Genomic DNA, 16241 nt, shown 5'->3' on the forward strand with positions numbered 1-16241 from the left:
GCTGATAACCCGTTCCTGCCTCTGATTGATTGCAGAGCAGGAGGCTTACAGCGCCACCGTAATTTTACTATCGGCGGTGCTTTAAGCCCAGGACCAGGCGCCGTATATTTACCGCGCCTGGTCCTTAATGGGTTAATAGAAGGAATAAAGTATTTATTTTCCTAAGTAGCATAATTTGCAGTAATTACGAAAGGCAACTTGGTACAATTAGTGGAGAGACAAAGCCGATATACAGCAAGGTCAAGAAACCTATTCAACTTTGTTTTGGTGCGGTAATCTTCAGCATTAAAGGGGTTTTCCAGTGAAATACTATGGATGACCTATCATCGGGATAGGTCATCAATAGTTGATTGGTCGGGGTTCGCTGCTTGGGACTCCAACCGATCAGCTGTGTGGGCGCAAGCTGTCAGTGCCACAATAACACAGAGGTCGACTCTTGTAACTGCAGGCACGGCTCTCATTGAAATTAATGGGAGCTATACCTGCAGCTACAAGTGCCCGCCACTACATGGGAGGTCTGCACAGAGACTTCCACTCCAAATACACAGAAGTCGGAGCAGAAGCCTCTTAAGGTTATGTTTTAATCTAAAGTTAAAAAGAGGTTTTTTTTATTACTCTCAACAAAACCCAATACCACAGACACTATCCTACCTGAATAATAATAACACATGTGGTAATGTACATATATGGGAGTTGGAATTAGGATGATAGTCAAGAAAATGAGCAGTAGATTACTTGGCACATAATCTTCAGACAAAAGTATATGAGCTACCAGAGGATATAGCCAGGGTCAAAATGAAAGGTGAAGCTAAAAAATAACTGGAATGCAAGCTAGGAATATTACAAAAATGTACTATAATCAGAACTATACTGTTAGAGGGGTGGTGTAATAATTAGAATTGACTTTTGATTGGGCATACAGCATCCTCTGTGCATGGTACACTTTGCATATCATAAAAACTAGGGTGACCAAGCCTTCAGAGTGTCTTATTTGTTTCAGATGCTTGAATTATAACCTAGATATGTGAAATCGGAAACAAGAGAGTTGCGCTCTGGTTAGTGACAATATAAACACAGTTAGGGAAGCCAAAAACAGAGAAACACTCACCAAGCATGGTGAGACGTGTTTCGAGATTAGGACAGGTCCCCCTGCTACCAGCATGGTAGGCCCTCAGTAAATCTCTGTGCCCAATACAAACCTCTTATATGGTTGAAGAATTCCTCATCTCTTTGGAACATCCAGTTAGGGAGTGTGCCAACTTCACACCGTTATAACACAGGCCCAAAAATAACAATAGTAATGGGGTAAAAAATTTCCAACAGTCATACTGAAATGATTTACAGCTGTGGCACGCATGTGCAACAACTTTTCCATTCATTTCCGGATAAAAGGAACCCATGTCTCTGTGATCATCAGGGGTCCCAGAAGTTCCGAACATAAAGGATAACTTCATGTTACCAGAATACCCCTTTAACCCCCTTGAGTGGCACGCCCGGAAATTTTCCACTGCCCATAGCGATATAGCCTGGAAGATTTCCGGGCTATGTATCACTATGGGAGCTGCAGAGCACAATGCCACAAGCTGTGACATTGTGCTCTGCCTGCACTGTCTCACAGAGAACAAAGCAAGAGCTATGAAAAACCAGCAGAAGATATTGCCGATCTGCCGTCAATCTCCTGCTTCTAAGTCCCCTGCTTTGTTTACAGGTTGCCATAGAGACCATCGGCTTGTCAGAAGCAAGCCGATGGTCTCTGTGGCAGGGAGAGCTAGTGCTTGGCTGTTAGAGGACAGATAGGTACCAGCTCTTACAGCAGAGATCAGAGAAAACCTCCGATCTCTGCTGTGTTAACCCTTTACATGCTGCAGTCTATGTGACTGCAGCATGTAAAGGGCTGTCACTGCAGCATGTAAAGGGCTGTCACCATTGTACCCCCGGAATGTGATCAGGGGGTCCTGATGGGTCCCTGTGGAAGTCCCCTAAAGGGACAAAAAAAAAAAGTAAAAAAAAAAAACAAAAGTAAAAGTAAAAAAATAATAAAAAAAAATAATAAAAACACTTGTCTCCCTTTACTTTGTAAAAAATCAAAAATACAATCACACATGTGGTATCCATGCGTCGTAATGACCCAGAGAAGGAAGTTAATACATTATTTAACCCCTTAATGACATGGCCCCTTTTTTTCTTTTTTCCCCTTTTCTTTTTTTCCTCCCCCCTGTTTAAAAAATCAGAACTTGTCCCGCAAAAAGCAAGCCCTTATATGGCCATGTCAATGGAAAAATGAAAAAGTTATGGCTCTTGAGACGCAACTGCAAAATTAGTTGAAATTCAATGATTAGAGCATTTTAAAAAACCTGCCCTGGTGGGTCTGACAGGGTGGTAGGAAACCCGCCACTCAAGGGGTTAATGTCGTTTTTCAAAATTGTAAATAAAATGCTGTACTCAGATGTCATGATTATAGTTACAATGTATTTGATCTAATTTTGATAACGAAGACGGAAAACTATTTAAGTGTTTGCAATCTGATGACCAACTCAAGTTTATGCATGGTACACTGATGTAGAAACTGGATGAGAAAGAACAGATACTTGAAAGACATCGATGTCATTCAACTTTGAAAAACATTTTCGTGATAACTGTAAGCTCCAGAAAAACTGCTAAATCAAGTTCTTCCCTATCTGAAGCACAGATGAGTTCACTGGAGCTAATTATTGGCATGTTATAGAAAGATCTCGTTAACTGGAAAAGACAACAAACTGGTGAATAATCAGCAACCAAATGGATGAATAGAATCACAGAGATCATGAGTGCACATTATAAAAGTCTAAGTGGAAGACTGTATAGTAGGGTCCATAGGTTTTAAGATACATTGTTTGGACATCTGCATAGCTTATCAGAAGAGATGAGCGAGTATACTCGCTAAGGCACATTACTCGAGCGAGTAGTGCCTTAGCCGAGTATCTCCCCGCTCGTCTCTAAAGATTTGGGGGCCGGCGGGAGGCGGGGAGCGGCGGGGGAGAGCGGGGAGGAACAGAGGGGAGACTTCTCTCTCCCTCTCTCCCCCCCGCTCCCCCCTGCTCCCTGCCGCAACTCACCTGTCACCTGCGCCGGCCCCCGAATGTTTAGAGACGAGCGGGGAGATACTCGGCTAAGGCACTACTCGCTCGAGTAATGTGCCTTAGCGAGTATACTCGCTCATCTCTACTTATCAGATAAGTAGAGATATCACCTCACTTATGATGGTAGGAATGGCTATATATTGGATATTAAGCACAAGCGTCATCCGTGGTATATATGATGGTTTGAGACAAAGGAATGGTGGAGTGCACCATGGGATTGTAAAGATGAAGTTTAAGGGCTCATGTCCACGGGCAAAATATGATTTAAGATCCGCAGCGGATCTCCCGCATGCGGATCCGCATCCCATAGGGATGCATTGACCACCCGCGGGTAGATAAATACCCGCGGATCGTCAATAAAAGGGATTTAAAAAAAAATGGAGCATGGAAAAATCTGGACCATGCTCCATTTTCGTGCGGGTCTCCCGCGGGGACGGCTCCCGCGGGCTTCTATTGAAGCCTATGGAAGCCGTCCGGATCCGCGGGAGACCTAAAATAGGAATTTAAAGTATTTACCATCCGTAGCGGACCGGGAAGGTCTCCTCTTCCTCACGGCCGCATCTTCCTTGCTTCGGCTCGGCGGATGTGCCCGGCGCATGCGCGCGGCACGTCGACGACGTGCCGGCGACGTGCCGCCGGCGTCAGGAATTCATCCGCCGGCCGAAAATGAAGATCCGGCCGTGAGGAACAGCTGACATTCCCCGCCCGCGCCGGATAGGTAAATGCTTATAAATTCTTATTTTCAGCGCTCACGTCCGCAGGGCAGGAGGGACCCGCTGCAGATTCTACATGGAGAATCTGCAGCGGATCTGATTTTCCCCGTGGACATGAGGCCTAAGTCCCATTTAGACACAACGATCGCTCAAAATTTGCTCAAAAGCCATCTTTTGAGTGATAATCATTATGCGTAAATGTGCCCATCTTTCACTTTTTATGCTGAACTATGAATTTCAGTTCGGCATGAAATCCATAGATCAGTAGAACAACTGATAAGACGGACCACAGGCTGTGTTCTGCCCGGGGAGCGCTGATTACATTGTCTCAGCTGTCAGCCCCATGGCAGAACAAAGGGAATTTATTCAGAGAACATCGGGTGGTCTGTTCTCTGAATACAGCTCTGTCTGGCTCACCAGCTACTAATTGGTACTAATAGGCATTAGTACCAAGTAGTAGTTTATGCAAAAATGATCGCTCAAAACCATCTTTTGAGCGATCATCTTTGTGTCTAAACGCACCTTTATTCTCGACCTCCGGAGTTGACGAATGAATCAAGAGGACTTCCCCCTAATTGTTGACTGCATATCATATATGCTGAATATGATATTGCTTTACTTTTAACCTTTGTTACCTGTTTATTCTTATGAACGTATTTATTCTTGCATCCACAAACTCACTGTAAAACAAAGACCTTTTTCACACTTGTTGTGTGCTAGGTAGTACTCCTGGGTCAGCTCTATGGGCTCGGTTGGGAGAGATTGTGTTTGTCTGCATTCACCCTAACAATCCATATTTTTGTCAATGACATACCTTCATTTTACAGGGTGCAATAGTGCGGAGCAACGTTAGAAAAGTTATCCAAGGTTGTGAAATATATTCAGATGCCTCATGCTTTCTGGAATCAAGATGTCAGCTACTCTGATTACCATTGAAGGTGCTGCATATAGCATTCAGCCATAAAAACAGATCTGTATGCCGGTGTTAGATCTCTATACAGCTACCTTGAAAAGTCGTTAGATTTGGGGTCTATTTTTGCTTTCATATTTCCACTGCTGCTGATGTAATTGTACAAACTGCCTTTTTCTTACTGTACTTGTTCTTTTATGCTCTTCACACCTCGTCACCCTGTGTATTACACGCTCAGACAAAAGAAGGAGACTTACAGGATATCAGCCTCTGATTTTTCTCTAAATCAAACTGCAGAAAAAGAAGAAGTCTAGAACCTGCTGTGCCTGGAATACCATAAACTAATACTTAGAAAATGTGTTTGGGAACTTTTCGAATATGTTTCTTTCAGTTCTTGTAGGCTCATCTGTCAGTATCTAAACACACACTGGCATTAACTATAGAAAATACCTTCCTGCTGGGTCTTTTTCTGAAATGCACTTTGTGTGCATCCATTGTTAAAATGAGAATGAAAGGCAAGATAAAAAGCATTATCGCTCCAAGTCTGCTGTCCTAGTCATAAGAACCTGCTCATAATGAAAATCTACTTCTGAAAAGAATGGTCTGTGTCCCTGTTTCTTCAAAACCAACGGCATTTGCTTGCATCACATTTTAGCACTAAGAAGCTTTTTTATTCCCTTTGGCCTATATAACCTTGCTCTTCCTTTTACTTTACCATTCAACACTCAAGCCGACTAAAGCTTTAAGCAAAATATAATTCTTCATTTTTATGCAAAAGGATATTCTAGATCCCTTCTAAGGCTAACTTTACTCAAATATCCATTCTCATGCCGTGTCAGGTCTTCATTCACTGGCAAAAGCACGAATTCACTTTCTTGAGGTTGGGATATATGAATTTTTACGACCTGAACAAAGTTGATAGAGGCCCCCAGGTAAAGATTTGGGCTGAAAAAAATTGACAGAGACTCCCAGGTAAAAAAATGTTGCTCCCTCTTCAGTAAAGGAATCTATATTAAATGCATCACTTATGCTAGACATAAGCATTCGATGCCAATAGGGTCTGATGACAATCTAATATGTGCAAAGGCAGCCCCATAAACTGTTAACGTAATTTTTGGTCATGCTGAACAGACCCAATCGTGTGTGCAACAGGGAAATAAGCGCATTCAGAGGAAACTGACAGCTGCTTGTTCCTATCCCCGTAGGACAATAAAAACGTCCATTCAGAGTGCTTTAGATCTTTTCAAAGGCAAAGATCTTGGTCCAGGTCCCTCCCGCTGCTCTCTGGAGCTTCGACACCCTTTTTGCAGTCCTCGACCGCTCATAAAATCCCATCTCCAGGAAGCGATGGCTCGGATTGGCTGAGCAGCGCTCAATAAAGCAATGCAATGGCTGTGATTGGTTCATCGAGTGTTGCAATGATCGCAATCTGGAGGCAGGATTTATGAATTGGCCAATCAATGCCGCGGCTCAGCCGACTCATAAATTCTGCCTCCATAACACTATGGTTGTGATTGGCTGAGCAGCAGTTGAAGAACCAATCAATGCAGCGCTCGATGAACCAATCTTCTGTAGGCGGCTGAGAACTGCTAGAAGTGCATCGGAGCTCCAAAGAGCAGCAAGAGGAACCTGGACCCAGCCTGTTAGGTAAGTATAATAAGATACCCCCCCCCCCCCCAAAAAAAAAAGACCTAGAGCCTCTTTGGGGGCAAAAATTAATATAAGACAGGGTCTTATTTTTGAAAAAACACGGTAGCCGGGGCCGGAAGGCAAAGGCCTGTAGGTGGTGAAGTCCTCTGGCCAATTGCCCTTTTCTTCCATCCATACATTTTACTCCTGGGAATTGTGAAAAAACCTGTCTACCCTTAAAAATGATTGAAATAATCTTTTATAGGGCTTGTCATTGTTTTGCACATACATATTTGATATTTTTTTAGCAAGGAAAAAATATCTTGAAATGAATAACAAGCTGATACTTTAACTCATAATTTAAAAGATGCCTTGTTCAGTATATTAATTTCACAACGGTGTATACTGTGTATATTTCTTTTTATTGTTTTCTTTCCAAAACTATAAGTTCATATATTCTTTTTCCTTATGTATATATATTCACATACCCTAAAACACTTCTGTCTCTTTAAATTATTCAAAGTCTTCATATAAAATTACATGTGGGACATAATCCAGTATAATGAGTCATAAAAATAGGAAATAATGTGTTTCAAGTCTCTGACTTTGAATGACTGCATTTCCTACAGGTTACTTCATAAACTGAAATTACATTCAATTGTACTTTAGGAAGATTAAGGGTGAATAAGAACATCATCAACAAAAATCAAGAACATCTCATAAAAGAAAAATAGACACTTTCCATGAGGAAAATGAACAAATATGCTGAGTGACAAAGATATGTTCGGAAACATTTGAAAGAATTACCGGTTGATATTTCAAGGATTGTTTTGCAAGTGTAAGAATTGATGGTAGAGCGAATATAGTCTATTAGCAGCAATGCTATCTGTTTTTGAAAAATACAACCTTGCTGTAAGTTATTCATTTATCATTTCAATAGATGATTTAAATGTAAGGATTGTACTTAAAATTGACTTTGTTCTTTCCAGTTGATTTTATATTCAATATATCCAGTCATTATTTGCTTTCCGTCAGCTGTTCCAGCAATTGTCTGCAACAAAATGGTCAACTGTTACCATTTATAGTCTTGACTGCTTTCTTTATTTCAAGTAAATGGATATATTGGGACTTGAAGCCAGGACTTCCTGTTCTTAGACTGGTGGCTCTCCCTGTTGAGCCATTGAGGCCTTTGGATAAATTCCCCTACATACCATACACTTATTTCTTGTTCCTAATAGCTCAGTTCCTGCCTCCCTGTACTGGCCCTGCGTCTAATAAGCATTTCCTATAAAATCCTGTCCCTTCTTTCAGCTCCTTGCAAGATTATTGTGCTCTATTGCCTTGATCAAGCACCATCTCCTACACCTGCTCCTCTTCTGCTAACCGTGATCACCCGTTACCGACTTCTTGTTTCCTCTCTGACTACGTTCCCTGGCTCATTCATTGTAATGCACACCAAGACTTCCAGTTGTTGACTCCTGGCTTCACTCCTGACTACATTACCTGCTTCATCGATTCTACTGCAAACTGAGACTTCCCATTGCTGGCTTTCCATCTGACTACTCTCCAAAGCTGTGGCTGCTACACCTGAGGCTCCACTTTAGCGTGCACCTGAACATTTTTGCTCCTCTATATATCAATCTGGCTTACTGCTTGCCTTCAGGTCAAATGGCGATTGAGCATTTCCTGCAGTACATATCTTGTATCTGGCCTCTTTTTCAGTGAGTTGAGGCTCCACTTTAGTACCTGAATGGTTACAGGATATCAATGCTTCAGCAGACTTCTGTTGTAAAGAAATGTTGCTTACAACTTTGTGGCTTCAAATTGGGTAAAGAAATTGCTGGCACTTCTGTATGTCAATGCTCCAGAGCCAAATTCTTCATCCTATTATAGTCAGTAGACTGCTTTCATATAGGATAGATGGTGTTGAGCCACAATAGGAAGGTAAAAAGACAAGACAAGACCTCACAGAATATGAAGAAATAGGGGTGACACAAGAGGTACAAGTGCTGGCTTTGTACAACGGTCCAGCAATATCTCTGCGGCTTTGTAAAACAAGATATAACATTAAATTGCAAAATTGTCATGTTATCACATTATAGATTTTTCTAGCGACTCTGCTCACATTACATGGCCAAAATATGTGAGCCTGAGCCGAGTCATCTTGCCCTCCAGTGATATATTGGGTCTTATACGATTCAGGACTTCTCTGTTTGTTACTCTCGCCGTCCAGGGCATACGCAGCAGCTTTTGCCAGCACCACAGCTCAAACGCCTCAATCCCCTTTCTATCAGCTTTTTTAACAGTCCAGCTTTCACATCCATACATGGCTATAGGAAGAACGGTGGTTTGCACAATCTTGCATTTAGTTGCTATACCAATATCCTTACTTTTCCAGATTTTGTCCATGTGTAGCATTGCACTTTGTCCGAAGGCTATCCTACATTTTATCTCTGGCATAGATTCTTCAGCCTGGTAAATTTTTGAGCCAAGGAAGATGAAGTCTCGTATGTATTTTATGACCTCATTGTAGATTTTGATTTGAATTTGGCCATTTTTTGCAGTTGTCATAATTTTAGTCTTCTTTAAATTCAGGTAGAGGCCCATTTTATCACTTTCAGGTGTAATCTTACATATCAGGTGCTTCAGACCTGCTTCTGGTTCTGCAAGCAGACTTGTGTCATCTGCATGACGGAGATTGTTGATGTTTCTGCCACTGATTTTCACCCCAATTTCCAATTCGCCTAGATTCATTTTACGTATGATCACTTCCATGTATGGGTTAAACAAGAAAGAGGAGAGAATGCAGCCCTGTTGGATGCCTTTGCCAATCCCAAACCAATCTGTTGTCCTTATACTGTGTTCTCACAGTGGTTTCTTGATTGGTATAAAGTGAGTTTATTGGCTTGAGTAGATGTGCCAATCCGCCCAGCTTTTGTAGAGTCTGCCATAGCTTGTCATGATCAATGCAATAACAAATTAGTATTGAGAATAACTAGACTTTAGCAATAAATATGTATCTGTGCTAAAAATAAAACAGGTCTTCCTATTGTGTGGTGAGTCTGCATTCATCAAGAGATTAGGTTTTTGTATATACTGTATCTAAATTTCTAAACCAATCACAAACTCGATGTGCTTAAGGGCTATGAAAACCTTTGTGCATGAAAAACAATACACACATATCTTACTAAGTCCCCTCAGAAAAAAATGATGCGCTTATCTGTTTTTTTTGCATTGAGTCTACCTTCTCATGCACTTAGAAGGCCTCATCCATGTAATGCCTTAAGTTCTCCATTGAGATTTGTGGTTGAAGTCATTCCCAGCACTGATCAGCACAAGCTCAGCTCCCATCTTCTCTGTCAGAAGCTGTATAGTCACTCCCACTCAATACTTCACAATTGTATATCTCCTTAGCTATTTCCTATTAGGGGACAGATTGGTGGTGGGACAGATAAGCATGATGACGTTGATTACAATGCAGTGCTATCTCTAGATTAAATGACAAGGTGCTGGGAGATGAGCTGGGCTAAAAACTGAGCCTAATTGTACTGCAGATAGGTGGGGGCAGATGATCTGGAAGAAGAGCAGAACTTGACAAATAGTAGAACTACAAGATGCAGCATTATAGGACATGGGGGCTTGTTTGATGATGAGTATCTTCCCACACTGTCTTACGGCTTTTTGTAATACGTTTTTCTCCTTGCATACATATCACAGTTAAAAAAAAAATCTTTTACTACTTATAACTTGGAGTGACTGTAATAGAAAATGACATAAAAACTTTCCATAGACTGCACTTTCATGCGTGGAAGACTCACATGAACTTACAAATGACAATGTGCTGATTTCTTCCTGCAGAAAGCCCCTGAGTAGTTGTTGCTCACAAATCCCTTGCTGTGTAATGTGCTCCCCTCACAGCATGCTAGTTTTCCCCTTAGAGAGCAAGCTAAGAGAGAGGCTGAGAAGCTGCTGTCAGTTTACTCTCAGTATTTTGCTAATATGTCAGTCCTCTAATCTGCAATGCCTTGGAAAACAGTACAAGCATAGAAATAAAATGTTGAGAGATTTTTTAATTAAAAAAATTACAAAAACCTTTCATTTCCACATGGATTAAAAAAAAGAGTGCAAAGATGTACATAGCCATTAATAAAGTAAGTTAAAAAAACAAAACAATAAGTCTAACATCTTTGGTTGAGACTGAAAACTAGCTAGTCAGAAGTCAGTTGGTGTCAGTATCAGTGTCCGCGTTGGTGTCAGTGTCTGTGTCAGTGTTGGCTGTCAAACTTTCATTATTATCATGTTTGACTGTGACATCTAAGGATGTGCTAATATGGACAATGTATTGCTAAAAGTACTATCAGCTCATATGTCAGTTCAAAAACATTTTATGGTTCAACAGGCATGTTAATTACAGTAAACTGCATGTAATTATATTTGCAAATGCATTAAAAAAAAGTATAATTCTAATTTATACAGTATTAATACCGTAGCTTACTAGAGAAAAAAAATCCCAGAGCCTCGTGTTTCTTCCATACTAGTGACAATTATTTTAAGCATGAGGGATGGTAAACGGTATTAGATTAGCTTGATTGATCGATGTGGCTTTAGATCAGTGTAATAACCACTAAAGAAGCAACATTCATACAGTTGTTATAGTGTCATATTGTCATAGCTACAATAAAATGTGCAAAGGTGGCTAAAGATCTATCATTTTTTGGGTATATATGTAGTCCCCAGGAGCTGGGGTCTCACAGTTAGTCTAGTCTAGTCCAGGGGAGCCTGAGATAGAGACTGGGGAGGAACCAGGAGAACATCTTCACTTAGCCTTCTAAGTCCATGCTGATAGTCTAGTCCAGGCCTGGAGTGAATCTAGTTCAGGGGAGCCTGAGATAGAGATCGAGGAGGAACAAGAGGACCATCTTTACTCAGTGATGGGAAGGGGAACATCTAAGTGTGAATACTCTAAACAAAATCATTCTGGAGTGTTAGCAGAGTAGAAAATTAGAGAAAAAGAAGAGAAAAGTTCAGGGAGAAGAGACCGAAGCCTGAGTCAGTGTAAAGGAGCCAGCCAGTCACCAGTTAACCCTTTTCAGTACAAACTAGCTATCTGATTCAATAGTGAATGATGCACGTGGAGTAGGTGTTCTAATAATGCCTGTCATGATCTACTCTAATTTAATGTAACTGCAAACTGTGTAACTACTACTAAGAAAATAACTCTCTCAATAAAGTGTTAATTTGTTTTCACCATCCATGTCTGCTTCCTGCAGTGACTACCCACTATCTCCACCAACTGCACTGAGGTACCACCCTACAAGCTCCAGAGGCAAGGACTAGTATCCCCATTTTTGTTTAGCCGACTCCGTGGGCAGCACACAAAACAAACTGCCAATGTATTTGCAACTGTAGTAGTACCAGTCCCAGATCTTATTTACCACCTTTCCAGGAGTTGCAGTAGAGCCACCATGACTACCATCTTGATTTACCCTTGCTGCTTAACCCCTCCAAGGTCTGGGCCGCTGTATATACACTATGTACCATTATCACTAGTCACTTGTATCAAATATGTTTTTTTTCTCTAACATCTAGGTTTTTTTCAACTTCCTCACTGCTGCGAGCAGGAAGGGTCTGTACAGATTTTAAGCCTATGGATAAATTAGAAAATGATTTAAAATATTGCAGTAATTACTTAAGGCCTTTTTCAGATGAGCATATTGTAACACTTTTGTAATACGGATCCATATTAGGGACCTGTTACAGATGACATTACAACTGTAGGTCATCAGTATTTTATCAGTGTTTGCCTCTGTATATTTTATTCTCTACTAGGCAAATATTACTCCGCATTTGCCCAATAGAAAAGAAAAGTAATATGGAGGCAAATATGGCAAAAATAGGTCATGCTGGGTTTAAAAAAAAAAAATACAGCCATGTGAATAGATGCAGATTTACACCAGCTCCGAATTACAAATCATAAAACATGGACTAAATATGGAGCTAATATATGCTTATCTAAAAGTGGCCGAAGACTAATAAACTCCTTTACAGACTGTTAATGCTGATAGTCTCCTAAAATGTTTGTTTACCATGGGGCAAGGACATTTTTTTATATTTCTGTTCAGAATGTAATTTTTAATTTAAACACACAGACCCATATTAGGTAATTTACACCACTTTTTGTTGTAAACTGTGCTATGTCACAAATCATGATTTTGCGCATAATTATTTTTGCTACTTGCCAATTTTGATGAGAAAACTGAGCATGGTCTATGAGCTTTTGTCAAATTTTATGAAGCAAAAAGCTGTAAAATTATTAAAAAATTTTGTAGCAAATTCATAGATTTGATTTTCTGATGTTGGAACAGTCTCAAAATTACCAAATTCATTAGAAGGCACGCAAAGTATAATAAATAGAGATGAGCGAACCTACTCGGCCACGCCCCTTTTTCGCCCGAGCACCACGATTTTCGAGTACTTCCGTACTCGAGTGAAAAGATTGGGGGGCGCCGTGGGTGAGTGGGGGATTGCAGTGGGGAGTGGGGGGGGGGAGAGGGAGAGAGGGATCCCCCCTGTTCCCCGCTGCTACCCCCTGCTCCGCCACACCTCCCCCCGCCCCCCGGCGCCCCCCGAATCTTTTCACCCGAGTACTGAAGTACTCGAAAATCGCGGTGCTCGATCGAGTAATTACTTGAAACGAGTAGGTTCGCTCATCTCTAATAATAAAATAATGCAAATCACTCTTTCCCCCTTTTTTAGACTTGCGTAAGATACTTTATGCCAGTTTTATTAAATGCCGGACATAATTTTTATACTTTTCAATAGTCTTGTTTCTATATATGTAAGTTCTACATTTTTCTTGACTTGCTTCTATTTTAATCTTCTATGAAGCTAAGCTCTAAGAGTGAATATATGACAGCTGAATATTTGGCCTGCTAGGGGTTTCTTACTTAAAGGTAGTAGCACAACCAGTATAATAGGACTTGAGTGCTCACCCCTGGACACTGACCTATTAGAACATTAATTATTAGTCCTATTATACAAAACTCTGAAGAAAAAGCTACATGTCAAACATATTATGATAAAAATGGAGTCTTTTATTCCAGCGTGATGTTTCAGCTCTCTCCCATGGCCTTTCTTGAGCAATTACATGAGTGTACATAGTAGGTATATAAAGGAAATAGTGTTAAGCATAACAACCACGGCCAATTAACAAATTATTAAAAAAACACATGATAGTATGTAAATACTGAGGAGTAGAAATTCATAGGGAAAAAAATGTATATACTGTAACAAATACATCCATTATGCCAAAATTCATACATAGAGATACTGCACAGTAGACAGTATACTATGTATTACATAGTGTACAATGCATTAATGAGTCCCCTAAAACCACAGGTGTCATTTAAGAGGTAATAAGGCACTCACCAGCAGAGGCCCTATAAAAAATAAGAACTCTGTATTCCTTTAAGCATAAATCTGGCATCCTTCAGTTTCACAATGCTTTAGCACTAATATATGTATCAAATATGAGCCAAAGATGATAAGAGCATATTATCAGGGATACATATAACAGAGCTCAAATCAAGATATACAAAGATGTAACCGACACAATAAGGCCGCTAAGTAGTAAAAATAATAGCACCTAAATGGTTATTAAATGCTCACACTTAGGAGTCATCAGAGAGATAATTGTAATACCACTGGGACAAAAATATAACAAAAATACTAATAGGTGACAAAAATATAGATGGGCTACTGGACAACAGTCACAGTATGTACAGTAACTACAGAACCAGAAAAAGTGTTCAAAATGGGACATATCTAAAGATGAGCGAACACCAAAATGTTCGGGTTCGCGTTATTCGAAACGAACTTCCCGCGATGTTCGGGTGTTCGTTTCGAATAACGAACCCCATTGAAGTCAATGGGCGACCGGAACATTTTTGTATTTCGCCGATGCTCGCTAAGGTTTTCATGTGTGAAAATCTTGGCAATTCAAGAAAATGATGGGAACGACACAGCAAGTTCTCCTCTGCCACAGCTGTAACAGCTGTGGCAGAGAAGAACGATGTTAGCCCATTGAATTCAATGGAGCCGTCAATACAGCCGACTCCACTGAATGCAATGGGCTGCTGGCGATCGCGGGATGAATTGTCGGAAAGGGGTTAAATATATAAGCCCTTTCCTGCAATTCATCCAGAAATGTGTAAAAATAAAAAATATATATATACTCACCTGGTGCCGGCAGACGGAGTTCAGCGCGGCAGGCTGCAGTTCTCCTGAACTGCTCTGAACAGCTGTGAGTAGTATTCAGCAGCCGGGGATTTAAAATCCCCTCCTGCTGAATAAGATGCCTCTGAATGGTCACAGCCTGACCAATCAGAGGCCAGCGCTCACTCACACCCATTCATTCATGTAACCCGAACATCCGAACATCGTGTGGTGTTCGTTACGAATAACGAACATCCCGAACACCCTAATATTCGCCCGAGCATCAAGCTCGGACGAGTACGTTCGCTCATCTCTAGACATATCACATTGCATACTAACCCACGTCCTGCTAACAACTCCTAATATAAGTTGCCTATGACTCTGGTCCATGTCAGAATTATTGTACAGTGCTCAATGCCGTAACACTGCCCCTGTGTCAACAATGGACTCCGCCTGGGCCAATGCTGAGGCCAGGCTCCTCCTCCTCCTGACTCCAAGCTAAAAACCCCATTTTCTGTCAACCAACAACGTAAAACGTACTCAGCAATAACCCCATTTAGAGTGGCACACTGAATGCATAACAGCTTTCATTCCTTCACTACCAAGCCATATTTTTAGAACATTTTTGGAATTCAGCTTGTTCACTCCCAAGCCATTTTTAGATTTCTGTTTTTTTCCCCCTTTTCCAAAAAAAAAATCAGATTTTTTTATTTTTCCGTCGACATAGTCATCTGTTTTCTGCTGGATGAGTTGTTTTTATTTAATGCTACCATTTATTGTACCATATAATTAGAGAAGAGCGAGCATATTCGGCTAAGACAATTACTCAAGTGAACATTGCTCTTCTCGAGTAACTGCATACTCGTCCGAGCAGATTTAAGGGGACGTCGGGGTGAAGCGGGGGGTGGGGAAGGGGGGTGGGAGAGATCTCTCTTTCCCCCCGCTACACCCCGCCCTACCCCCGGTTCACCTCCGCCGCCCCTCCGAATTTACTGGGACGAGTATGCAGTTACTCGAGAAGAGCGATGCTCGCTCGAGTAACTGCCCCTTAACCGAGCGTGCTCGCTCATCTCTACATATAATGTTCTGAAAAACTTTAAAACGTTTCTAAGTGGGATGAAATAGAAAATAACTTTATTTTGCCAAATTTTTGAGGGGTCTTGTTTTTATGTCATACCATGTGACATACTGACATGTTAACTTTATTCTGTGGGTCAGTTTGATTACAGCTATACCAAAATTCTATAGTTTTTTTATTTGTACTAATTTAAAAAATATATATTTTTATTGCTTTCGGTTGCATCTTCTGACCACCATAGCTTTTTTAAATTTCTCCATGGGGTTGTATAAAAGCTTGTTTTTTTGTGGGACAATCTGTGGTTTCCATTGACATCATTTTGGGGTACATACAACTTTTTGCTTTCTTTTTATAACATTTATTTTTAAAAATGAGCTGACCAAATAAAAATTAATTTTGGTGCTATATATCTTTTTTTCTGACAAGTTCACTGTGTAGGATAAATAATACATTATTTTAACAGGTTGGACATTTATGGATGTGTTGTTACCAAATACATTTTTTTGCTGTTCTTATGTTGAAAATTGGAAAATGATTTTGCTTAAAACTTTAATTTTCAATTAAAGTTTTATAATTTA

The sequence above is a fragment of the Eleutherodactylus coqui genome, chromosome 5 (assembly GCF_035609145.1).
Source record: "Eleutherodactylus coqui strain aEleCoq1 chromosome 5, aEleCoq1.hap1, whole genome shotgun sequence".
NCBI classification, from domain to species: domain Eukaryota; kingdom Metazoa; phylum Chordata; class Amphibia; order Anura; family Eleutherodactylidae; genus Eleutherodactylus; species Eleutherodactylus coqui.